General features: G+C 46.0%; 1 long non-coding RNA gene across 1 annotated transcript; it reads right to left on the reverse strand.

Annotated features, from left to right (window-relative positions):
* Positions 1-3,913: 3,913 nt before the first annotated feature.
* On the reverse strand, positions 3,914-7,614 carry LOC133225947 (uncharacterized). Its single transcript, XR_009729337.1, has 3 exons — positions 7,566-7,614; positions 6,678-6,762; positions 3,914-4,049 (listed from the first exon to the last, which is right to left on the reverse strand). It is a non-coding gene; the product is annotated as an uncharacterized LOC133225947 (long non-coding RNA).
* Positions 7,615-26,412: the final 18,798 nt, after the last annotated feature.

Raw genomic sequence — 26,412 nt, forward strand, 5'->3', positions numbered from 1 at the left:
GCTGTGGCTATTGCTCAGGGCAGCAGCTGAACGTGCTTCCTACATCAGAGCTCAAACTGGGCCAGCAAATACTTTGGAAATTGCTGCCAGAAGCTAGGTACAGAACAGAAAGGTGAAACCCAACAAATCAGCATCCTTTTAATTCACCTATAATGCACTGCTCCACTTCCCTGCCAGGATCACAAAGTACCCATCCCACAGGCAGGGACAGGCTGCGCAAAGCATCCACACCAATTCAGCTGCTCTTCAGCTCCTGATCATCCCTGGAGTAGCTGATGGGGGCATTGGACAGGGAAAGGGATCAGACACCTGCAATTGTAAAGAGCTGGGACCAGTGCTGTGAGCTGGAGTGGGTGGGGGATCTTACCTGAAAAGATGGATTTCTATTGGCAAGTCCCAACAGGAAGGCTGAGCCTGAAACATGCCCTCCTGAGCCATTTTAAGACCATGGCACTAAGTGTTTGCCAGCTGAAAAGCTGGGCGCTTTTTAATGGCTTAAGTCAACTGAAATACTTGATCCTTTTAAACACTGGGATGGGTTTGAGGTTGGTTTTTGGGGGGGATTGGTGGGGGAAAGTTGTTTGGCTTCTTAACCTCCCTCCGCAGATGCTCCAGACAGGTTCCTGGGGACACTTGGGAGTGCTTGTGCAGCCCCAGAGCATTCCCTGCTCCCTCTTACCTGCCCCAAGGGGGTAATCTGTTGTTTCCTGCAGTCTCACCTTGTTCCTTCCCAGGGCAAAACTGATGTTGAAGGTTGGCCAGAAAGGAGACAGAACCATCAAATAACTCAGGCCTTTGTTCCTCACTTACCTGGGGACCACAGTTTCTGAGCCTCAAATGATGTCCCAGTCTGTGGGCAGCCACGTAACACCCAGACTGGCTCAGATGAGACAGGCAGGAAGAACACAGGAGATGGGGGTTATGATGTGGTGGGGATGAGGGAGGTGACAGAAGTGAATTGCATGGGCAGAGTCATGATGCCTGTGGGAGCACCCTCCAGTAGAACCATGCTGGAGGCCACCGGAGTGGCCACAGAGGCACTAGGACAGCAGGCTGACATGCAGATAGCAGTAGCAGGCTGCAGGCATCCAAGAGGTGTCAAGTGTAATCATGACCTTTATTATGGGCCTACTTGTTTGCCAAATGCATGCAAAAAGAAGTAATGAAAAGAAGGAAACAAACACCAACACCAAGTCAAGACGTGTAGCAGGCTGATCTTAGCAAAGCCTTGCTGCTGTCCTCTCTCTCTTGCACTCCCCTATCATGGGCCAGCAGTGAAATAAAGGTTTAACACGGCCTTAGGGCCCCCAGCCCTTCCCATCACCCTCTCCATCATGCTGAATCAGAGCCACAACACTGAGAAACGACATTTGAGAAGCAGAAACTAATCATTTTATGTTGCATAAATGGTATGAACTGTTTCTCACAAGGCTGCATCTGTCCCTACCCCCTGCTTTTCCCCACCAAGAAAAGCTTTTATTGTTATTACACACAGAAAGTCTGTATGAACTGCTCCCTGCAAATCACCTGCAAAATCACCTGCTGCCTTGCAGCACCAATACAACAAGCCATGGTTTCCTTTCAGCCATGCCCACAGCAATTTGCTTTTGTCCCTGTCATACAGGGCATGTGCTGCTGTGCCCCATGCAAGGACCTTGTGCAGAGCTGAACAGAGGAATTATAGCAAAGGAAACCTTTTTTTCCCACATAATAGAAATGGTCCTCACTTTTCCTGACCTATGTGTGTTCCTAGCAAGGCTGGTAGCAGGACTGGGGAGAGGATGGGAACAGGGGAGGGCAGGAGGGATGAAGACGTGACTGCACTGCATGAGAAGCAAACCCATCTCTTCCATGCCCTGTTGCTTTGGCACTGGTGCCTCCTCAGCAACTGAAGCACAGCTGAAGGCACCACACACTGCAGCACGGCACAGGGAGGGAGGCACCCTCCAGAGCAAACATGGACACAGCTCCAGCGAAATCCTGCTGGCCCCAATGGGCCCCAACTGCTCAAACACCGCGGTGGGCAGCACCAAGTGGTCCTGTGCACCACTGCCTCTGAGGAGCACAAACCTGGGGATGGAAATGCCCTGCCCTTCACCCCTCCTTTGCTATGTATGGGAGTAGCTTTCCGGAGGTGAGTTATTTCCTTCTTCTGTTACCTTCTACCGTAGCAGATGGCACGACTGGGCTCCCCACTTGATAGCTGTGGTGAACGGCACATCACTGCTTTATGTTTCAAAGCACTCATGGCACCCCTGAATCCTGTCAAACCAAGGAAACCAAACTATAGTTAATGAACATGTACTTAATATGACTTAATGCTGAATAGAATCATAGCATGGTTTGGGTTGGAAGGGACCTTAAAGCTCATCTAACAGTGATGTCTGTGTGTTCACTTTTTAAAGAGGGTATAAATAATAAAAACCACTGGTTTGTCATCATGGCATTCAGTAATTCAGTATTGCAAATATATGAATAGCAGCTTTTTCCCATTACTGGTTTCAAACCTGCTCCTTTCCTTCTCTAACTGCTCTCTCCTTTTCACTAAATGGCTCATGGAAAGAATCCAAAAAGGACACCCATATGAAATACAAGTGTTCTGGAGGATTGTTTGCCAAACTGCCAGCAGAGGCTACAACAGCTAATGCAGGCAGCAGGGGCTCAGTGGAGGACAGGTTGCAGAGGCCATTGGATTAGATCGTACTCCAGTTAAAGACAGAGTATCTCAGATTTCTAACGTCTACTTTAAATAAATCCCTTTTCTTGGGTTCTAGCCAACAGAAAACTAATACAGGAACCATCATTGAAATAAATGGCAGTCACCACATTCTGTCACAGTTAAATATTTAAGATTATTTAAAAGCAAACTGTAATCTTTTACAATTATGTACAGTTATGCACAATTATGTACAGTTATGCTCCTGTGAGGAGAAGGGAGTTGGACTTGATGATCCCTGTGGGTGGCTTCCAACTCAAGATACTCTACAATTCTATGTCAGTCTTACCCAAAGGCCACCCCGCCTGCAGAAGCCCCCAGCCTGTCTCTGTCAGGGCTCCTCTCTGCTGCAGGTCTGCACTCCCTAAGATGTGCTGAGGTGAGTTACTCAGCTGAGCTGGATGTGTTGGGGGGCATGCACCCACACGGGCACTAGCCCACAAGCAAAGCCATGTGCCAAGCACCATCCTGCTGTGCAGTGTGGCCCCTGGGACCTGAGGATAGAGCAGGGCAGCAGGAAAGGAGAAATGGTTCAAGAAATATTCTTGTCTGAATTTGCTGCTTTGCTGAAATCAGTGTTTGATGGAGCAGTGATGGCTTCCAACCAGGACCTGGGGACCACAAGCTCCCCAGGACCCCAGCAGAGGTGATATTAGCCCGACTTAGACATGAAATGCTTGCGTATCTGGGGCAGACAGATTGCGTGTGCTGCCATTAGATGTATTGTCTTAGCCAGAAGAGAGACAGGAGGTAAGAACTTTCTTTCTCTACCGCTTTATCTGCCCTGTGCAGGATTGCCAGATTATGCAGAAACACCAAGCAGCAGACAGTGAAATGTTTGCATTACATTTGCATTGTTTATAGAGAAGAGTAAAACATGTTCATTTTGATTGAATGTACTTATAACCGTGAGGGAGAAAACAGTCATGCATGGAAGGCAGCAGTAACCACCGAACAATTTCCCAAGTGCTGCTCCACAGCATGCTTCTACCATGGCCTGAGCTGGCCCCCAAGTTCTCAAGGGCAGCAGGAGAACTATGAGCTAACCCTGGCAAGCCCTGGCCTGCCCACAGTAATACACTCACTGACTTCAGGGAATAGGGCTCAAGCCCAGCAGGCACGCCAACATGTCACTCCAAATGGGCCATGGATTTATTAAGGCAGCTTTGGTGAGTGCAAAGCTGTGCATAGCTGTGAGGCTGGGAGTGATGGATCATTCTGGCTGGAGGAGGCCTCAGGTGTCCTGCTGAGCACGACTGCTGCTCTCCCCATGGCCCTCTGGTCTCCAGGTTAAGCTCAGTGGGGTTCCTGTGGAGTCTTCCTGCACGTGTGGCTGTGTGACAAGGAAAAATGGCTCAATCTCAGTAAATTTACTGTTCCTGCACCATAAGAGGAGTTTGGTTCTTCTGATGGGTTTTGCAGTCAGGCAGATTTGCAAAGAAGCTTACAGGTAGCTTAAAGTTATGCATTTGCTATGTAAATCAATACTGGCAGCTATTTGCTTTGCAGCACAGAGGCTGAAACACCTGAGGCTGTGAAGGCTCCCCAGGCACTGCAGAGATCTGCCTCTGCTCCCTTCATCTCAACCGGGCTGGTAAGACCAACAGCAAGCTTTCACCTCCTGACAAGCATCAGTTTGTTCTCAGCAAAAAACTCACTGCTTCAAGTGACCTGTACCCACAGCGCAGCTTGGCTTGTACCTGTCCATGTACCCTGACCAGCATGCCTGTGGGAAGAGCATTAGGCAGCCAATCCCTTAATGCTGCAGATGGGATGGAGAGGTCCAAGAGCATTCACAGAGTGCTGCCACAATGATGCATGGGGAGACATCCCTCCCTGGTGGGGATGCTGGTGCATGGGCCTCACACACCAGCACTATGGCCATGCTCAGCAGGCTTTGCTGGGAGCACACAGGACTGAACTCTGGGTCTGGGATCTCCTGGTCAATTCAATCTTTCTCTTCTTACCACATTTGTTATCACATCATCCCTGGCTAAATATGATGGAGAAGGAGACTGCATTCTGGTGGGCAGAAAGGATCTCAAAGCACCCAACCACTAAACACAGGAGAGAGGATGGAGATACTCAACACCTAATTAATTCAACTGACTGACTGTGCTTTGTATTTCTTTGGAATTCATGTGCTCTTCTGGGTCTCTGTTGGTAAATGGGGTAAAGACCCATCAAGCTTTAATGGTGTGGAAGAACTTTACAAGGTGGCTGTCTGAGAATGCAATAGTTAAAATTAGTTAGACTCCAAATTTAACAGGGCTCTGAATAACGAACTATTCAGAGGTGGGCACCTTTGTACAGGGAGGCAGCTTCATTTCAGTCAAATATAGTGGAGAAACAATGGGGCAAGTTTCCTGTCACATTAGAAAGATTCCGTAGCTTTTAATAAAGACAAAAAGAGGAGGAGTAGGTGAATATTTTAGAAGCTATTATTCAAATATCACAGTTTCAAATGGTATCTACAGTAACTTAAGACTAATTTTGAGGAGTATCATCCATAACACAATGGGCAAGCTACAGCTCCAGCAGCTCCTTTCAAGTTGGAGAGCAGAGGGAAAATTTAGAGGCCCTGGATGGCACAACAGGCTCAGCCATCCCAGTCTTCATTGCCTTTCTGAATAACACAATGTGCTTGCAACCCTATCAGCAGAGTGAGGACTGGAGGGACTTCGGATTAAAACTGGAAGGCAGGCAAAAGATGGGAGGAGATGCTTTGACTAAGCTTCCCTGGCAAACAAGTGCCAACAAATAAATCTCAACCTTCTGATCCTCAGGAGCAGGCAAGCACCCTGTATTGCAGCACACCACCGCTGCAGCCTGGGGCTTTGCTTACAGCCTGCACAGAAGAGGAGGCGGCAGGGGAATGTCACTCAAGTCCTACGTCACTCAACCCAACACAGATCAACTTGCAGAAGCTGGTGACAGCATTAACATTCAAAGACCTGCCAGGAGAACACCAAGGGGTGAGAAGTGGGGTTTCTACACTGCTAGGAAGGTGTTTCAGTATAAAGGGGAAGAAACAAAGACAGGGAAACAACCTCTGCGCATGACATCCTGTGCTGGTTTTGGCCTGGATAGAGTTAATTTTCTTCACAGTAGCTAGTATGGGGCTGTGTTCTGTATTTCTGCTGGAAAGCGTTGAGAATTCAGGAATGGTTAAACCATGACACATCCTGTTGAGCTTAGAGTCCCTGTTGTCAGACCTGATAGCTGGATGAAAACAAATGGGAGATTGCCCTGAACTGAATGATGTTTTAACTCATTCAGCAGTGCAGGTATCTTGCTGGTTTCACACCATTCTCTCAAAATCCACCTGCATGCCACACTGCTGCAAAGCTGCAGTGAGACCCCACAAGACTGCCCTGGGATGACAGAGAGCAAACCCAGCCACCACCACGCTCTGGGCTGCCTCACCAGGAGAAATGTGCCTGTCTTGTCCCTGTGCAGTGCCTCAGCCCTATCTGTTCCCCTTGGCAGAAGCAGCTTTCATATCCCCTGGGCAGGTTTCTCACCTGCTCTCTGCTGTCTGAAACCTTTGACACATGCTGGTTTTCCCTCCTGGGAAGCTCCCAACGCATGAACCTCAAGTCTGAGTGGGAACAAGCCTGAACAGGCAAAGGTTCACACTGAAGCAAGTCAGTGGCTGGGAGACCACCTGGTTCACAACTGCCCTGATCATGTTGTCTTTCCCATCTGCAGAGCCTCCCTGCTCTTCTGCTGTTAAGAGAGGTGTTAGACCTCTTTAGGGCACCCCATCAGGGTTTGGTGGTAGCCTAGGTTTTGAAGTAAGCATGGAGGTGCTAACACCACTGAAGGCAGGAGGCGATCACTGCCACAGCCCCTTTGCAAGTCCAGCTGCAGACCAGAGAAGACTGTTGTCTTGAGCAAAAGAAACCACTTGCTCTTCATTCGTACCACCAATGCCAACAGAAACTAGATTTATTCTGACCTTTCTCTGAGTGCAGACAGCCTTCTGAAACCATCCGAGCAGACACCTCTTCTTGTGGCTGTCACTGGCACAAGCTTCACCGTGCCTGCAAAGCCCATCATTGTAAAACTCATTTCTTCTCCTGCCTCATTTGTGGCAGGAGGCTGGGATTGCTGTTAAGGACTGACACAGGGGCCTCTGAGGACACTACCAATGCATCACAGCCAGAGGCTTTTCTTCAGCTACCAAGAAATGCATTTCTCAAGGCCAGTGGTGTATGGGACATTACCCCAAATGAGAATTCCTGCAAGGTACAGTGCCTTGTGCATTGGAGGACCTCCAGGTTGATCTGGAATAAAATCTCTCCCTGGCTGAAAAGCACAAGTGCTTGGACTCACTCAGCAACAATGGAAATCTCTATGGCCACCTAGGGCATAGGTTCCTGGCTCTCCCTCTGCCCGGTCACACCATCCAGCTCAGAAAGACTGCAGCAAATTCATCCTCACTTTCAGAGGGCTTCTCTATCTGGAGGCAAGAGGCTGAACAAAGCCTGCCTTCAAATGCCATACGCCAGCCAGAGGAAGGGATAAGGTGGTCAAGGATCAGCAGTCCCATAAGGCTCAACTGCCCCAAACCAGCAAGCGCTGGGCTGTCCCCATCTTCCCTTGGTCCATGCTGTGGGCATGACTGCTCCTCCTTGTGGTATTGTCCTCACTGCTACACTCCTGATCCTTACCCATAACTGTGCTCCATCCTATTCCTTCTGCATGGAGGCAACAGCCTCTCTACAGATGCACAACACTGATTTCTACCACTGCCCTCCCTGTGAAGGAAGGAGCCAGAGCTATACCTTTCCCCAAAACCCTTTTGCAACACGGCATCCACACAGTCTGCAGTGTGCTTGCTCACCCCACATGACTGTGTATCGGCAGACATCACCGCTGTGTACCATCCATGCAGTATAAGCTTCCTCACTTCTTTCTGGACCTAAATATGAAGGAAATAAGAGACAAATTTAGGACATTTGATGTAAAACTGGAAGCGTTCTGGTTACACAGGAGCACTGACGACTTAGAAGAGGAGAAAATGGGAGGAAATGAGCTTGCCCAGAAAGATTTTGTGCTCCCTTGCTATGCTATTGCCCATATGGGGGTCTCAATCAACAGCTACTTTTCCTCTTAGGTAAGCCCTGGCCTACACTGGCAGGAGACTTCCCCATCATGTGGTCAACAGAGTCATCCAGATGAGCAAAAGTGAGAGAATCTCAGTCCTAAAGTCCGTACGGCCCTTGACATCTTCTGACTAGAAAGCACTGATTGTTGAGCAGAAAACAAAGGGGGTCTGCTGGGAAGCAAAGGGCTACCTACTAATTTAGTTATTTCTCTCCATGCACAGCAACCAGGATACCAGAAGCAAAAGCCCCTTACACTTATGTCACAAAAAAGCGGAAGCATCTATTTTCCTCTTGTTCCCACACAACCCAGCCTGAAAAAGAGCAAGGGGTGACTCTTTGACTTCCTTAACAACGCAAAACCTGAGGAAGGGATGAGTTGTACAGAATCCAGAAGAATAGAGGCTGCAAAGAGTCAAATTTGCTGATAATACACTACTTGCAAAACAAGCTTCTGCTGTTCCCCTCTTGACACAGCGTCTGTTGCCTACTAGGGCAATCATATCCAAGTGTAATTGTCTAACAATTGTTCCGCACTGAGAAAATAGTTCTGATTACAGGCATTAACACGTTTAGGCATTAAGCTTCCTCACTGTAATTACCCTTGAGCTTAGTCTCGCAAATGAATTAATGTGCTGATCGCCTGGACTAATAGAACCAGCAAAAGGGTGATGAATTGCTTCCAAATCAGATAAAATCAAGCGTGACATCATTTAATTAATTTCAGGGCTTGGAGTGAGCAGAAAGGGGGTCAGCATGATGCTGAGAAGAAATGCAGCTCTCCCTTAGTGATTTCTTTGGAGACAGAAAGACTCAAATAGGGGAGGATGGGGCTGGGGAGAAGGAAGATGCACACCAGGTGTGAAAGGGGTTGCTGGAGATGGGGCTGTGTTATTTCTGTGTATGAGCATGCAGCAGCAGGTGGTACAGCTGACACAGGTGCAATGGATGGATTTCTGGGTATGAACAGATACACTGCTCACCTTGTTCTGATTCTGAGTCATTCTCTAAGCACCAAGACCCATGTGGAAACTCTGTTCCTCCCCCAAGCAGAGGTGGCTCTTGGCCTTCCCCAGGGTCACAGTTCCCCCATGGGACCTGAGTGCCTGAGGGTGGCATTGCCAAAAATCCACTGTCCTTCTGTTTCTGGGTTGGGATCATTTGCCAGGCTGTCAGCACAAGGCTGCCATCAGCCAGGAGCTGGGCTGACCATTGCTACTGCAAGCAGATAGACTGCTACCCTCCTTGACTTCTCCCCTGTGAAGGACCTCCTGACAGTACTTGTTTTAGAAAGGAACAAAAGGGGTCGATGGAAAGGACATGGCAGGGCTCTGGGCTGCTGCTGCAGCTGCTAGGTGCAGGCTCTCTCAAATTAAAGCTTCCCTTCGATGGCTGCCCACCTGTAAAATACAACGGCATCATAGAAGGAGTTTGTACCTGGCAGGGTTACAGGCAGAGCTGTTACCTTCCAGCCCAGCAGATAGCAATCCATCACCTATTTCAGCTGTTGCATCACACAGATATCCTACACAAAGAGCCACCAAGAGAGAATGGCTTGTAAATCAAAGGTCTCCATTACAGCTTACACTAGCAGAGTAGCCTTTTACATACACATCTGGGGATACACCCTTCACAAAGACACACAGTCCTGCACTTACAGCAGTTGAAACATATGTGAGCAGCACACACACACATATACATGTACACAAACACATATCTGCTGCCTATAGACAAATAGGCCCTAACCTCTCCTAAGTAAGTGTAGAAGCAGATGTTAACATAAAATGCATGTGCACGGATGCACGCAGATTATAACAATAGGCAGCCGAAACATACAACCCTGGGCCTGAGGACAAGGATCATCTTGGAACATCACTGCTGACTTCAGCAGGATCTGCATAGGGCCCACAGTATTTTGCTGCCTGTTTTGATCTATATTTGATTTAGCTGAATTTTGGAGCAGTGGAGGGAAGGAGGTGATGAGACCTGTGAAAGCTAAAGTTGAAGATAAGAAACTTTTCATTCTCGGAAGTGTGAAGAGTCAGCACGCTTTATCGCAGAGCCTGGCTGCCCCTTTGACAGCAAAGGAGAGGATACAGGAACCCAATTCCCTGTTGTTGCTGAGAATGATAAACTCTGGAGCCTCCCTGCGACAAGACTGTTTCTTGGGCTCTGCCAGAGATCACAGGTCCAGCAGCCCCATATCAACACCCTCTGGCAGCATTTGTCATTGTCTCGGATATTTTAATTCATCCAGTCGCCCTGGGGACAGTGCAGCTTATGACTCCATTTGTTTGATGCAGCCTTACAATAAATCTGGTTAGTGGAGCAGAGAGTGCAGGTTACAGTCACTGAGATATAATACAGATTCGCTATTTCCAGAACCTGATCTTGCAAGGCATCAGGCACCTCCTGAGATGCCAATAGCTCTATCTGCCCCATTCTATAGATGATAACCAGCACACAACAGCAAAGAGCACCAGCAGCCAGGCACTAACTTCCATGCATGCCACGAGTTTGAGGTCCTGATTTTCCTTTCCTAATGATGATCTACATGTATTACTGCAGTCTCACCACTGGCACCTTCACAGGCAGACAGAGATGAAGCTGGTCCTGGAAAACACCCAACTATCCCTGCCTTGTCCATCCAGCATATCACAGAGATGCCAGTTCTGATAGCTCTGGGGGTGCTGAGCACAGTCTTACTGTGCTCTTGGTAAAGAGCAGCTCATCACACTTGTCTTTCTCCATGCTAACAAACACACAGTGCACATGCTAGGGCCCAGTTTCTTTTAAAGATAAAACCAAAGAAACACTGGATCCAAATGGTGCCACATGTTCACACAATTGGCACTGACATGTTTTGCATTGCTGGAGAAGAAGCTCTGCACTTTGTGGGCAAGCCAGCTTTAGGGATGCAGAGAGATGGAAATGGAAGCAACACAGTGGTGGCTGACAGCTGACTTTTAAAGGTGCATAACCCTCCTGCCAAGGTGGGATGAACTTAGAACCTGTGGGATTTATGCATCTGAGCATCACAGGGGATCTGGGGCTTTTCCTGCACTTCAGTTCTCCAGGTGTAAAGAAGTAGGAATAAAATAATCCCCTGTCCCTGAGGGGTGCTCTGTGTGGAGAGGTTTATGAAATGCTCACAAACTGTGCTTCAGGGAGGGTGCTCTTGTCAGCATCTTGGCAGCATGACAATGTCATGGCACTCTGTAAGTGCAAGAGAGGGATTTGCTTTTACAGTATAACTTTTGCCAAACAATTAAGGTGAAGAGCAATACTTTAAGTATTAAACACACAGAGTAAAAAGAAATGTTTAAAAGGCACACAGTGGGGGTGGGTTTTTATGAGTATAGATGTTGCTTTGCATGTTATGGTAAGAATTCTTGCCTTTATTGATCGTAAGCTTCAATACAAACTGTGCAATTATTACCAGGGACTTTCTTCTTCTCCCATTATGTATTACCTGCGCCTAAGAGATCCAGAATTGAAAGGATCTATGCCTTCTTAACAGTTGTTTGTAGGACTTGCTCTATGTGTTTCTTATTTTACTTTTGTTATAATTTAAGATAGTCTGAGATACATAAAAATACAAAAAGATATATAAAAATGCATTATGCACTTATTGCTCAGAATCAGACTGCATCAAACTCACGAATGATAGGGAAAGACAGGAAATCACATTGTGCTCCACATACCTTTTTCCATTTCCACAGGACTCCTTTAATCACTTCCCAGCCAGAACGTAAGGTACTGGAGACAACCTCCTCTGACCGCTGCTGTCATCCCCACAAATATCAAATGGAAGGCATCACAGAAGATGCCATGGAGCAAAACCAGCCAGTCCCTTGCCACATTGATACTCCTTTCCTGTAGTCTCCCCAAAGCCCATTGCAGGTGGGCTATTTCCTGCACTTCCTTGTTTCAGGAATATAAAACCAAAATAGGCAGTGATCTCTGAGGCCCTGGTCCTGACCCCAAACCAAGACACCACATAGTTTCCATAACATCCTCACAGGCAAGCCCAGAGAGTGCAGGCTGCACAAACAGACAGTGACAGGGATTGAGAACTGGCTGAACAGGAGGTCTCAGAGGGTTGTGATCAGTGGTGCAGTGTGGTTGGAGACCTGCAGCTAGCAGTGACCCCCAGGGGTCAATACTGGGTCCAGTCTTGTTTAACTTATTCATCAATGACTTAGAATCATAGAATAGTTAGAGCTGGAAAGGACCTTAAGATCATCCAGTTCCTACCCCCCTGCCATGGGCAGGGACACCTCGCTCTAAACCATATCACCCAAGGCCTCGTCCAACCTGACCTTGAACACTGCCAGGGATGGAGCATTCACAACTTCCCTGTGCAACCCATTCCAGTGCCTCACCACCCTTACAGGAAAGAATTTCTTCCTTACATACAATCTAAACTTCCCCTGTTTCAATTTGAACCCATTACCCCTTGTCCTGTCACTACAGTCCCTAGTGAAGAGTCCCTCTCCAGCATCCTTAGATATTCTCCTCAGCAAGTCTGATGATGAAATGAAACTGGGAGGAGTGGCTGATACCCCAGAGTGCTGTGCTGCCATCCAGAAGGAGCTAGAGAGGCTGGGGAGATGAGCAAAGAGCTTTTCAAAATTCAGCAAAGCCAACTACAGGAGGTGGCTGTAGTCCCCTGGAGTACTGTGTCCAGTTCTGGGCTCCCCAGTACAAGAGAGACGTGGAACTCCTCAAGCAAGTCCAGCAAAGGGCTATCAGACTGAGCAAGGGTCTGGAGCATCATTCCTATGAAGCTAACTTCCCAAGACAAAACCTATTGGAAACACAGGCTTTGACACTACCACCAAATGCAATAGATGGGGTGGGTGAGGTGCTGGACCTACCATGAAAGAAATATGACTTGGACCTAGTCTTTGGCTCAAATCATATGGGGGGGATGGTAATCTGGATTGCTAGTTAATCTGGATTTGGAGTCATGTCCTAAACCATCCTGAGCCCTGGGGATTATGTGTAAACCCTGCCTTAGGAAGTCTAGGAGGAAATGCCACCAAAACACAAGAAAGCCCCTGGGGCTGGAGCCACACTGAACATCAGGTCCTATCCTTGCAAACACAACACACAGTGCTTGCATTTTTGTGTGCGGTATGTTAATATTCATGTATTTATACGCTGCCAGCCTTGGGAGCAAGCAAACGTCCTCTAACTGCGCCTTCAGCCTGGTCAAGGTAACTGACCTTTTTCATTAAGTGCTTCCAAATTTCCAATCTACCCACGGATGTGAAAAATCTGTGCTAATTACAAGCCTGTCGGGAGGCCAAAAGTGCAGCAGGGAGATAGGGGGGATGCTGAGCTTTATTTAAAGGCACAGCATCAACGTCAATGGGGTTTTTGGCTTGCACTAACACACTGTCCAGGGCTCTCTTATTCAGGTAGGGTTATTTCAAAACAGCCGAAAATCTAGGAGTGTTTGAGGTATTGGGAGCTGCCATTGACTCAGATGCCAAGCTCCTTCAGCCACCCTCTCCATGGCTCCCTCTGATTTTTGTCCCAGTCCATTCTGCATGCTGAACATCTGGTACCCTCGTGTCTGGTTTAACAACATCCCAAACTACAGGTGTGCAACACTTACAAACAGAGCTGAACACATAATGGCTTATTAATGTACCACATACCATAGGAGAAGTGATACAAGCTCTTTCCCTTTCATATCCTTTGTAATAAAGCACATTTTGAAACTCGCTGACCTTTTTTCTTCTCCACCCTCTTTTTTTTTCAGACTTCCCTGGCATTATGTAGAAAAAAGCCATCAGTGAAGTGGAATATAATGCAGTTTATTACCATTAACAAGGGAATGGCCTATAACTCTAAGGAGACAAAGCCTCAAGTGAGCTATGAAGGTCATTTTCTTGCATCCAGAAAGAAAATGTAATACTGGCTGTATCATGCTTCCCATTTCAGAGACAATGGGGGCTGCTCTCAGTTTTATTGTAATAAATAGTAAAAATTAGGGTTTTTTCTTTCAGGTGGAATTCCACACAGTCAGTCCTCCCCACTTTGGAGGGACTGAAGGTGAGTATCTGCCTGGATTTTCCAGTGTTATTTATATTCCTCTGGACTTGACGGTTGGTTTGTTCATGAATCTTTAGGAGACACAAACCTCAACTGCATACCCAACCACTGCTTCTGGGTATTCTTCTCCTGGGAATACTCAGACATCTCAGTGGGTAAAAGCTGAAACAGCAAACTCACAGACTTGACCATTATTACTAGAGATACCTCAAGAGCCCTCCAATGATCTGTTGTTTCAGTCTGGGGAAACCAGTCTTTCCTGTGTTCCCTCCTTCCTGCTTCATGCAGCCATGAACCTTAGAGCAAGGTAAAAAGATGGCAATGCTGTGCTTAAGCCAGTGTGGCATCAACAGATCACTGGCGAGACCAGGGTGTCTATATACTAGACAAATGTACAAGGCTGAAGAAAACAGTTCAAGCATTAGGTCGTGAATATCAATCTACTTTCCAGCTGTTACTCTATTAGAGGCAGGCCAGAGCCCTGCTCTAGCAATCACTGGAAAACAGCGCTGATGCTACTCGTCCAAAACAGTTTTCCTTTTTGTCCCTGGAGCACTTCTGCTGCAGCTCTCAGATCACAGATAACTGGGGTGTTACTAGGATGAGATATATATCCCATATCCCCATTCCCTGGTGCACCTCTCTACAACCCCAGACAGCCTGGGGGAGGGAAGATGGGCTGTACCTTCCTTTTCCCCCTCCTTTTCCTCAGTCCTCAGAGGTTTTTACTTTGCCCATGCTAAATGGCTCAGGTTTTGTGCTCTACAGCTGTGGTAATTCACGTTTTCCTTGCATTTCAAAGGGAATATCTTCCTTGAGTGAGACAATGGAGGAAAGTAAAACCTAGTGCTTTGCCTCACATCACCATCTTCCCTTCCAGTGCAAATGGTGTCAGAAAGTGTTGTGGCATTATCAGCAGCTATTCTACTTTCAAAATGATGACAATGAAACACTGTTGATTAAGAAGCTCCCGGTCTCCTTATTTGGGGTAGGAAGATAAGGAGCACATAAAATAACTGGTGGCCTCTGTAGACTTGAAAGAGAAAAGTGCACAGCAAACAACAAATGCTGAAGGGCATGATGGGTCCAAAAGCAAGAGCAGGCTGATGGTGAGCAAGCAAGCAAGCAGTGAGCTCTGCCTGCACGCACAAGGGAGCCTGCAGGGAACTGGCACTGAACATACTGTGTATTCACAGCTAAATAACTCTCCTAAGTTCTGATCTTGCTGCTAATGCACCAGAAAATAAGTAGTCTTTGAGGTTCATAGCTGGTAAATTGTCTTGACCCCACTTAAGTCAACAGAAGGATGCTGATGCAGACAGGTAAAGGATTTGACCCTGGCCGCTTGCTTTGGATATTACCCAAATACCTGAGTACCAATTTCTTATCACTAACTAGTTCATCTCTAACTGATGAACATTTAACAGCTTTGCCAAACACTGCAATTTATCTTTTCTACTTGAAGTGTCAAATATCACCTTAGCAATGCATGAACAACAAAACCCAGGGAGCACCCTCAAGACTGATATCTACTGGTGCAAAGAAAACACTGGATTTTGTGAATACCAATCCCGAATTTTGATTCCATCCTTCAAAACAAGCTTCGCACGTACTCCCATCCACCATTCCACTCAGCAAGTTGTACAAGAGTAACCTGGGGTTTATTCCCAGGGGAGAAGGAAGATAACCACACTGTCCATTCCAAGCTGGGAAAGTCAAGACATTTTGGAAGAACCAGTCTTTCTATCACAACAATCATGGCCAGTGCTACGAGACATAGAGGTGTGTGCTCGGGCTAACATCATAGAATCAACTAGGTTGGAAAAGACCTTTAAGATCATCACAGACCTGAACAAGCTACAACAGAAATTGTGGTAGGTCAGCATTACTGTGCCTTCCCAAAAGACCCAATCCAGTGAATATGAGGTTAAGTTAATTCTTCTTGTGTGAAGGCTGGCAAGAGGCAAGACTCAGCTTCAGCCTCCAAATGACACCCCCAGTACATCCCAGCTTACCAACCTATAGCTGTAAAACAGTGCTGTTTCGATGAGTGTATCTGAGGAGAATAATGCTGCCAGTAGTACTAACGGTCAAGAGGCTTGGACAAAAGCTAGTCCCACTGAATGTAACAGAAGTACTCAAGAAATGCAAGCGGTAGAAAGCTCTGTCAAATCCAAAGCTTTGGCTATTCTTTCCCTGTTTGGCCATATACCCTCACCCATGCCACACTGAGCCCAAGCTGGTCTGAAGAGTGACAAGAGAAAATGCAAGAGAAACTCCTTTAGTGCTGTAAGCAACAAGCAACCCTCATTGAGTAAAAAAGGAAAATTGTGCTCCTGGTGAATGTAGACCCTCTCTTCTTTCAAAAAACCACTATGTCTTTTTAGGTGTCCTCCAGGTTTCACTGCTCCGTGCCAGTGCAGGCTGGGATTTAGTCTTGCAGCAACTTAATACAGAAAAAAAATGCTTTTCCTATAAGACATGGCTGATTATGGGTCCTAATCTGCCACCGCTCTGAGACACAAGAAATACTTCCAGTACAAAGTAGCAACACTAACTTTCTTGATTTATCAAAAGTATCTATTTCATGTGCTTACTTTTATGTGCTAATATATAGCAATTCTTATACTTTTTCTGCACTCACCCGTCTATCTCCGTGAAGTGTTGACCTGGTACTGAAAATCTGTTCTCTTTCTCTCAGTTCTCCTTCTTCCTTAGTCAAGAACTGAACTGATGGCCTTTGGGGATAAACAGGGACATTTCAGCTACAAATTCGAAGAGAAAAGACAACAGTTATTATCCCAGCTTCACACACATCTAGCCCTATGAATGCTCCCTGGCTGACTGGCTCATCCCCTCGGTGCTTTTCATTTTAATTCCTTTAAATTACTGCTAAGCAACCCTGCAAATTGTCTGATGCCAAGTGCCTCCCTTGCCTCCTAGGGAAGTCAGCAGGAGTTTCACCGGTAAGGTTCTCCAAGGAGAGAAGAATTGGGACTACTGCTCTGAGCACAGAAACCAGTGCTCCTTGGTTCATGACAGGTTGTTGGCATGTTCCCTTAGTGCAAAGCAGCCAAACAAACCCAGAGAGCAACTGTATTTACACTTCTGTTACCTGTTTGCAGAGCAAAGAGCAATTAAGCTTTGTCATCCCCCTTTTCAACTGACCACCCTCTGATTTCCACAAATTAAATGTGAAGTGCACATATTGGAGGTGTGGGGAATCCATCTCCCCTTGCTGGGTCCTGCGGTGGCCCAGTTCCTGGCACCAGTGTGGAGAGCCTGCTACAGGGCACTGGAGCAGCACTCTGCAATCCTGAACCAGGTGTCAAAGGTGTGGGGATGCAATGACTTCAGGTCTGTGTGGCACAGGATGAGGTGACAGCACAGTGCAAGCCAAAGCTTGGTCTTTAGTAATACTGCATTTCCCAGAGCCTTTGCCTAAGACCTCTGCAGCTATCTAATAGGCATTTTACGCACAACTGTAATTTCTTTTTCATCTTATCTCTTTGGAAGCTTTTCAAACATGTGGGATTCTGCAGCCATATATAGATTTTACTGGGTCCTCAAGGGAAATGTCTCACAGCAAAACAGCAGAATTACTGTTTAACATCAAGGAAGGAAAGTAAACACCAAAACATTCAGCTAAAATCCCCATGCAGGTGCAAGCGCAGATGATAGTAAGAACAGTGAGAGGAGACACGGACAGAGGAGCGGGGTCATGGAAGGATGGTGTCTGAAGGGTGTTCACCACTGGGACTTACCGCCCCTGACAAAGCGGGACTGAAACACCAAGTGCTGTGATCTCCTCCACTTGCCATTGCACCCCACTGCTCTCCTTGAACAACTCCAGAAGAGCTGTGGGTGCTCTGGGCAGATTTCCTGCCCTGCTTGCAACATCTGGAAGCTTACAGTTGGCAGTTGAGGATTTGGGGTTTTTTATTCTTTCTCCCTAGACCTTAAGACATCACCTGTGAGGCACAGAGCAGCTAGTATTTAAATATGTAACAGCACCTCATTTTGGTGAGAGTGATGCCCCAGTGCTGTAAATCCAGCTTTATTTACTTACACATGGCACTTCCCCATTCTGAACCACCCAGATCTGTCAGTCTAATGGAGATATATGGACAGTAAAAACATGCACTAGGAAACTACTGGCAGATTGTACAAAATGATCAGATTTAATCAGCTGATAAATTATTCACTCCAATTGAGTCAAACATACTATTTGAGTCTATTTATGGATGTCCGATTAGTGCAAGTAATTTTCCGTCACTTTATTATGTTTGCTAATACATTATGAAAATCATGTTGTGATAATGGTCTGAAGTCATTTTGTTGTATGAGCATACACTAGAAAGCTCATTCCACCCAAGGCCAGGGATACATTCCAGTGGGCTTCAGTTTAGTTACACACTGGTTTGCAATTTCCAAGGGCCTCTGCAAAGAGCAAAGTTGCCAGCAGAGTGGGGATTTCATTTAAGGAAAGCCATTAAACTGCCAGGCTCTCTAAGTGGCACCACACTATTTTCAGACACAACTGCCACTGCAACGAAGTGCAGGAAGAGGGCTGAGCTGGCTGCTCCCCAGACCTTGATGAATGTCTCTGGTGGCTGGACGGGGGACATAGCAGTAAATTGGATCACGCTGTTGAGCGTTTGTGCAGTAGCACAAGGATGCAAAATGTAGTACCAGCACTTAATGCAGCAGAATGCCAAATCAAGCCCTTGAGGCCATGGGCAGACCTTGGAGTCAAAGGAGAGCATTTACAGAATGTCACGTTCGACCTCCCAAATGAGAGTGGCTTGAACATTTCATCCCGTTAGCCTGTATTGAGGGAATCTATAAACAACTGCATGCAGATATAAAAAGTAGCAACCACAGCAGCATGATGGAGAAAATCCTTGACTCCATCATGTCACCTTCTAATGCTTCCAGCCCATCATTTGTCCCGAAGCAAGGCTTGCACCCCAGAAGGCCACATATATTTTTTCCTAGCTTTGGTGTAGGTTCAAGGGAGTGCAGCAGCATTTGTCATGTCTGCAGAGCCCCAGGCACTCTTTTCTGGGCAGAAATTCATTTTTGGACAAGACCAAACAGGAAAGAAGCTAGAACTAAAAAAGAGCTGGATGGCACAAGGCTGCCACTAAGCCCATCCCACTGTATGGTACTGAGTGGGGCAATCTCAGTATTCATCTCAATAACCCACGTCTAAAGGCCAACAGCAGCAGAGTCCCCTGCCACCAGCCTAACTCTTCTCTGCCCTCCCGGTCTCCTCCCCACAGCACAGAGCCCCTGGCTCCAGCCCCTACACACTACTTACTACCTTTCTTACTACCTTTTTATTTTACACAAGGAGCTGGCCTCCCTTTCCTTCAGCCCATGGAAAACAGTGACTACTGAAACTGCAAGAGCTGCACTTGGAGGCAGCATACATGAAAGCAAGAAGAGTAAGCAGAAGATGAGGAGCTTGACATCAGCCTGCCCCTAGGTGAGTGTCACGGTGGTTACTTCCCTGCCGTAGGGCAGGGTGAAGTTCTGCTAAACGGGCAGTGCAGAGTTCACCCATTTTTCATCTCTGCCAGGAAAGTCAGGAAGGTGAATCCATACAAGTTTTAACCTTGCAATGGCCATACAGTACTGAAAACCCCTGTGCAAGACTGGGTTGAGACCCAAGCAGGGAAAGGCAGTGAGGTCCTCATCCTAGGGCCAACTGAATGCACTGTGACAACCTGAACACTCCAATTGCTAGTCAATTTTTGGCATAGTTTCATTTTTTAATGGCCAGTGGAGGGGAGCTTCACACTCACCATTGCATTGCCTCCAGCCACCACTGCCAGCTGCAGACAGCCCAGGGTCCCTGGAAAGGTGATCCCCCAGCTGCCACGCTGCCCTCTTGGTCACAGGGCAGGTCCAAGTCCCTCTCTCAGCATCATGCAAATGCCATTAAAGGAAGAAGGAGGAACTGGGAGTGAGGAGGCAGGGGGAATCTTCTGTTAAGACTGTGGAAATTTTCAGTAAAATGAAAACAAATTGCTCTAAGTAAACCATTTGTCACAGTCTGATTACTCTGCTGCCACTATGGGAACACCAATTTGTCATGCGAGATCAGGATAACAGCAGACTGACTGTATGAAATGGCACTCTGCCTTCTGGCTTTTTTGTTTGCAGCCAGTGAGGGCAGCAGGGATCTCCCACAGGTCCTTTCCAGTGCCCCATCCCTCCTGATGGTACAGACACATACTAGGGCCCCTGCAGCCAGCATTGCACTGCTGGCAGTCCCCTACTTCCCAGCAAGTACCTCTGTCTCCTGGTACTGCAACCCCACCTCAGACCTGTCCAATATCCTGTTTTACCTGGTTATTCTGGCATGTCTACCTAGACCACAAGGTGTCCATGGTGCAGTTTGCTTCTCACACTAGTTATTGGCATAATACTACCCTGAACTGAATCTTGGCACCTCAGAGTCCTGGCAAATTGATCATCATTTCTCTTACTCATTGCTCATGTCTCCTGTTTGCTACAGCTTTAGGAACGCCACAGCTGAGCCTTCAGCACTTGCTGGCTCAGTCCTGACCCACATTTCCCTCTCATTGGTCATACCCAAAGAGATTCAATAATTTGTAGGCAGAACAATTAAAATGAAGCAAATACACACAGAGAAAACAAAAAATGCTGCTAGATTCACAATTAAATTGATGCTTAAAGGAGAGTTAATGCGAGATAGCAAGGAGCAAAGATCAGCCAAAACGCGTAACACGTGGGAAAACAGCAGAAGAAATCCCAAGTCCAAGAATTAACCCCCTTAACCACTGTCCACAGCTAATAAACAACTATTGGAGTCTCCCCTGCTTGTGTCCCTCTGGAATTATGCAGCAGGTTGTAATGCTGAAAAAAAATCATTATGTCCAGTCCAAATGAAAATATCTTTCAACAAGGAAATACTTCAAATGTTATTTTAGGTAAAATGTTCCTTTCAGTCCAACACAAAATCCTTCACCTCATTTCCACGTTACCAATATTTTTTCTAAACCCCTTCTCTTTTTAAATTGGTAGGTCAATATTGAAATAAAGAAATGCCTTTTTGAAAGGAAAGCAAAACATTGAACACCTTTTGTTTGCAAACCGTAGGAATGAACTGAGAATTTCCTCTTTCTTTAACAAATAAAAAGGGGAAAATCAGAAAGATTTGAAGTTTCAGAAATTCTCCATTCACATTTTGGGGTTATTAGGACTTGCTGGATCCCCACTGAATCATAGAATGGTTTGGGTTGGAAAGGACCTTAAGATCATCCAGTTCCAATCCCCTGCCATGGGCAGGGATGCCTGACACTAGACCATGTTGCCAAAGGCTTTGTCCAACCTGGCCTTTAACACTGCCAGGAATGGGGCAGTCACAGCTGTACATAAAGCTGCAAAAGCTGGGAGAAAGAGGTGAGGAGGGATGCTATTAAAAAAAATAAATAAGGGAATGGGAATATTTCATGGCAAGAAAAGGCAGAATGTTTCCAAAATTATATAGATGCCTCTTAGTTCTCACACATGGCACCCAGAGCCCCCAGGAATGACACTGAGTCTGCAACCACAATGATCCACTCTGCCACATAGGTCCCCATGATGCTGAGCCACCAGGTTGGTGAGATGAAGCATTTAATGGAAACTTGCTCAATGCAGGGACTGTAGGCATTTGTCACAGTGGAAAATGCCCTAGTGAAGATGAAGGCATGTTCTGCACACTGAGATCACACCTCTGGGAATCAAACAGAAGTTTTAAGTCTTGGTTTTCCTCCTGTGTATGGTTGACCAGAACAAAGGCACCTCAGATTGGGTATCTTTAAATAACCAAACTCTTCTTAGGGCTGCCATGCAGGTGCTGTACAGGACTGAGGAGGTCCAGAGCAAGGTAAGACTCTTAGGGCAGTGCCAAACCACTAGGGCTTACTGCAGAGCTGTGGTGCAGAGCAGCATGCTGCAGTGTGTGGCATCGCATCAGCCCCGGGCTTAGCCAGCACAACAGCTACCTGCAGAAACAGACACGCAAAGTAAGAGTTCCCAGAGCTGTACCCAAAACATTCAACTAGGCTCTGCCAAGGGTGACGATGTTCCCGCCCAACAGGACTGGGAACGTTATACTGAGTATGAAGCACAAGGGTGGGAAGTCTGACGCTGAACAGAGAGCAGAGATGAAGCAGCATTCCCTTAGAGACCCAGTGATGTCCTGGGACTTTCATGTCAGAGTGCTGTTTGACACAACACACACACATGCACAAGTGAGATACACAGATAATTAGACACGCCATAGGGCTCTGCCATAGCAAGCATATAGCTGATATTCTTCCATGGGAGGTAATTCCTGCCGTAACATTCTGGATTCAAGGCAGGAATTACGGGCATAGTACACTTATCTAAGGGCTTCAAGGGGCTGTAAACATCAGCATTATCTTTGGTAAGGATAGCAGTAAGATTTAAATTCTTAACTTGTTCTAGCAAAAACCTGACATCAGCTCTAGTGTAAGCCATCCTATCTAACAAGTGTATGGGGGCTGGAAGGGAAACAGGCAGAACCCAGCCCATTCTGCTGCTTCAGAAAGACCCTTAGGCACAACTCAGGACTTATGCATCTGACATCCCCCATGTACTAAAAGCATTATAGAGTCCACTGTGATTTATCCAGAGGTAAACATGACATCATAAAGAATAATACCTGAAAAACTTTGGCTGCTCTTGAAAGCTGAACTGAGTAGTAGCTGTGGCTTTGTTTCACTGCCGAGTGGGATGGTTGCCAGCACTGTCCAGAACAAAATACTGATGAAGCAGCAAATATAGAGTGAGACTTGACTTCCTGACAACTGGATGCAGTGTGGTGGGGCTAAGACACACTACTCACTCAAGATGTAACAAATTATTATCACCACCCTTTGACACTGCCATAAAGGTACCTATTTGTGCATCATTTCACTTCGTGCTGTTCCACAAGGGTTTGTCAACTCAGCAGCATAACATGAGTCCATTGGGCTACTCTTGTTCGCTGCAGATTTCTGTCACAGCCCCTTAAGCACTAAACCTGGATCAGCAATGGCTAAGCAAGGAACCAGTCCCTGCCTGGTTTCCCAGCTGAGCAAAGACACTTTCTCCTCAACACTAGGATTCAGGAGCCCCTGGTTTGATTTGCAGAGCTCTGTTCTCCCCCCATGCTGACAGCAGGAATGAAGGTGAACTTAAAAAGCTGGGGAGTAACCTTTTGAGCTACACTGTTTGTGTTATAGGGTGGAGATTTCACTCCTTGTGTATTTGAAAAAAACATTTAGCAGAACAGGGCAGATCTGTAGCTTAAGTTCCAGCTAAATATTTATAGCAGTAATGATAATAAAGTAAACTCCTACTGATTTAAGCTTTGGTATTACTGACTGTAAGATAATGATACCTACAAGGAGATAGTAATTTCCTAACAGTTTTCTTAATCCACTTTTATAAAGCTTTAAGAAGCCACTTCTCAGTCACAGGGATGAACATGAGTTACTGCAGCTGAAGTTTTACAGGAAGGAAGCCAGTTGATTATCGATAGTCCTGTAAGTCCTAATAAAACAGCAAGGGCTGGTTTCCTTATCCCGCCTCTGGGTCAGTTCCAGAAGACCACATATTCAAACCAACACAAGTGAAACACCGGCAAAAACAAGACAGCAAATCACAGCAGTGGGAGGTCAAACTACAAAGGGGATTTCTTTCCCCCCGCAGAGACCATTAGCTATATCATGTTAGTTGTCAGCCTAAGTCATCAATTCACCTTCATCATACTAGTCGCAAGCATCTGTCAACAGCTGAGCACAGCTCTTGCAGTGAACACACCGCAAGGTAATGGAGAGAAAAGTGCTCATAATTCAAAAGGCAGGTTCAGTGTGTGCTTCTCTAGCTCAAAGAGCATAGAAACTTTCCTCTTTACCATAGCCTTGCAAATTCCACTTGATCTGAAACCAGCTTGCATTTTCTAAATGCTGCTGCTGAGCTTGAACTTCAGTGAAAGTCCATTTGCTAGAAACGAAAGTTGCCAATTAAAATCAGTCTGTTTATATTGCTCTGGGGAGCTGAGGGGAAAAGAGAAAGGAAAAGCCAAATAACTCATTAAGTGATCTATATTGTGCCAGTACAGTTGGCAATTATAATTATCCTAATAAGACTTTTCCGCTTATATAAGCCTTTTCATTCAGGGATCTCAAAACACTTTGCAACCATTAATGATGTTAGCTTCATAACATTCCTGACCTCATTTATAGGGGAGGGAATTGAGGAAATGAGAGAAAACACCACCACTTTCTATAAGCTAGCTTTCATTTTCTAACTGCCTGTAAGGTTTATACCTGAAACTAAATCACACTTGAAAATTAGGGTCAGTTCTGAGCTAGTAGTAGTCCCTGACTCACAGTGTGTGTGCAAAATAAATATGACCCAAAAGCTAGGGAGAATTGTGTGAGCAAGGAAGGCCTATCTGCAAACCTGCTGCAAAGAGCCTTGGGTCACTGAAATTTGTCACCCTGGAAATGTGGCAGACTCAAGGAGAGAGCTTCTGCCTCGGGTCCTCACACAAAACCATCCCTCCCTCTACCTCAAACAGTACTCACATGTGGGATGGGCGCTATCAGTGTCAGCTTCTCCAGATCCAGAGCTCTTGGTTGTCTCCCTCTCTGAAAGGAATAAAAGAAATAAAAGCAACATGAAATCCTGGGAAAAGAAAAACCAAACTGGAACAAATAGCTGAACATGTTGAATATGTACACCTAGCAGGAAGTGGGGCTTGAGCAGCAGCCACCACGGATTTCGTAAGAACAAATTGCGTCAAACTAAAATAATTTGTTCCTGTGAGAGGGTGATAGGTTTTGTAGGTATAAGAACAGGAGCAGATGTCACATATCCTGACTTTAGACATTGTTTTTTTATAGCAGTCTCACAGCTGAATTAAGGAGGCATGGGAGTTTCACATTGCACAGAGAATGCAAAAGTGGTTAAAAGCAGTACTTGGAAAGTAGTTATGAATGTTTCAGCATTAAACAGCAGTATGGACCCATGTGTTCCACAGGGAGCTACCCTTGGTGTAGGACTATTCAATACTTCCACTAATGATCTGGATGATAAAACAGATACCATGCTTATTAAGTCTGCAGGTGATGCCAACCAGGGAAGCGCAACACATCCATCAGAGAACAGACCTGGAATTGAAAATGATTTCAATTCAATGATTCAATTCAACAAATGAAAGCTCTACCCCCAATCACCAAAATAAAACAGGACTAGTTTACTAACACAAAATTAAATAGGACTGAGGGCTTATTTTGACTGTGAGGTACATGAAACAATCTTCCTGCTCTCTTCAGCAGGGAGAAGGGAAAAGGATCAGAGATCCAGAAACCAAGATCTATGTGGAAATCACTGCAAGAATTTGAATACTTTACCTAAAAGGGGAAAACTGAGACAGGACCCAATAACAGTCTTTATCTATGGTAGAAACTCGGTTTTCTACTTCTGTGATGGATGGGTAAGGCCTTTCAGAGAGGGGTTCAGAATGAACAAGAGAGGCTACTGCACTGGACTAACACAGTAACTATTAACCCCACAGCACGTTCCCCACTGGGCTCCTTGGGGAGAGTTTAAGTTTCCCTCCATGGACTATACAGGGCACCTAGTGAGATTAGCCTCCTTAAGGTAAAGTTGGCCTCTAGAAATGGTTCACCTGTGTTTTATCAGTAAGCCCATTTGGGCCTGCTGTAGGGTTGGTGTTGGAGGAAAAAGGCCAGAAGGCTTGTGCAGTAGTTAGGGACCAGACAAGGTTCAAAAAGACAGAAGAATTGTAGCTTCCATATGGGAGCTGAAAGAAGAGCAGAGGCGTAGAGTCAGTTGCTTCGCAACAGAAAACCAAAATCCAGTTTGTTGTATCTCCTAACTGTTGTTCTAGTTCAAACCATGCCAGCCATGTCACAGGAAGCAGACTGCCTCTTGAGAACACTGATGACAGGGACACAAAGACAACATAACTGCAAAAGAAGCTGCCCAGTCAGTCTGGAAAGCCCCAGGAACAGACCTGTTGCTGTCCTGCAGTGCAAACTGCTGCACTCATTTCTGCTGGGATGCTTAGCCCTTCCACCACCACTCATCTCAGGTCTCTAAAGAGTCTACAGAACTGTGGCTACATTAACAGCCCAAATGTTAGAGTTCAACAGGCTAAGAACATTAATTTTAGGGCAGGGAGGAACTTGCTGGAGTTTCCAAAACTTTTCTTCTGCAAAAAGAAAAGGATTTTATCATTGCAGACCACTCATGTATCTGCCAGAGACAAGACCCATCCCACCAATTCTCCTTTGAGTGACTTCTAAAACTGAAATTAACTTTCTTGCTCACATCATTGAAATCCCCTTCACAACCAGAGAGCCAAATAATGTTAATACTAATTTTAATTCTGAAAAGTATGCAAAAAAGGGGAATTTTTCTTATTATTAATGGAAGCAAAAACCTATTTAACATATCTAAATG

The sequence above is a fragment of the Neopsephotus bourkii genome, unplaced genomic scaffold (genome assembly GCF_033783945.1).
Source record: "Neopsephotus bourkii isolate Nb327-2 ecotype Australia unplaced genomic scaffold, CSIRO-AGI_Nbou_v1 NB_31, whole genome shotgun sequence".
Lineage (NCBI taxonomy): Eukaryota > Metazoa > Chordata > Aves > Psittaciformes > Psittacidae > Neopsephotus > Neopsephotus bourkii.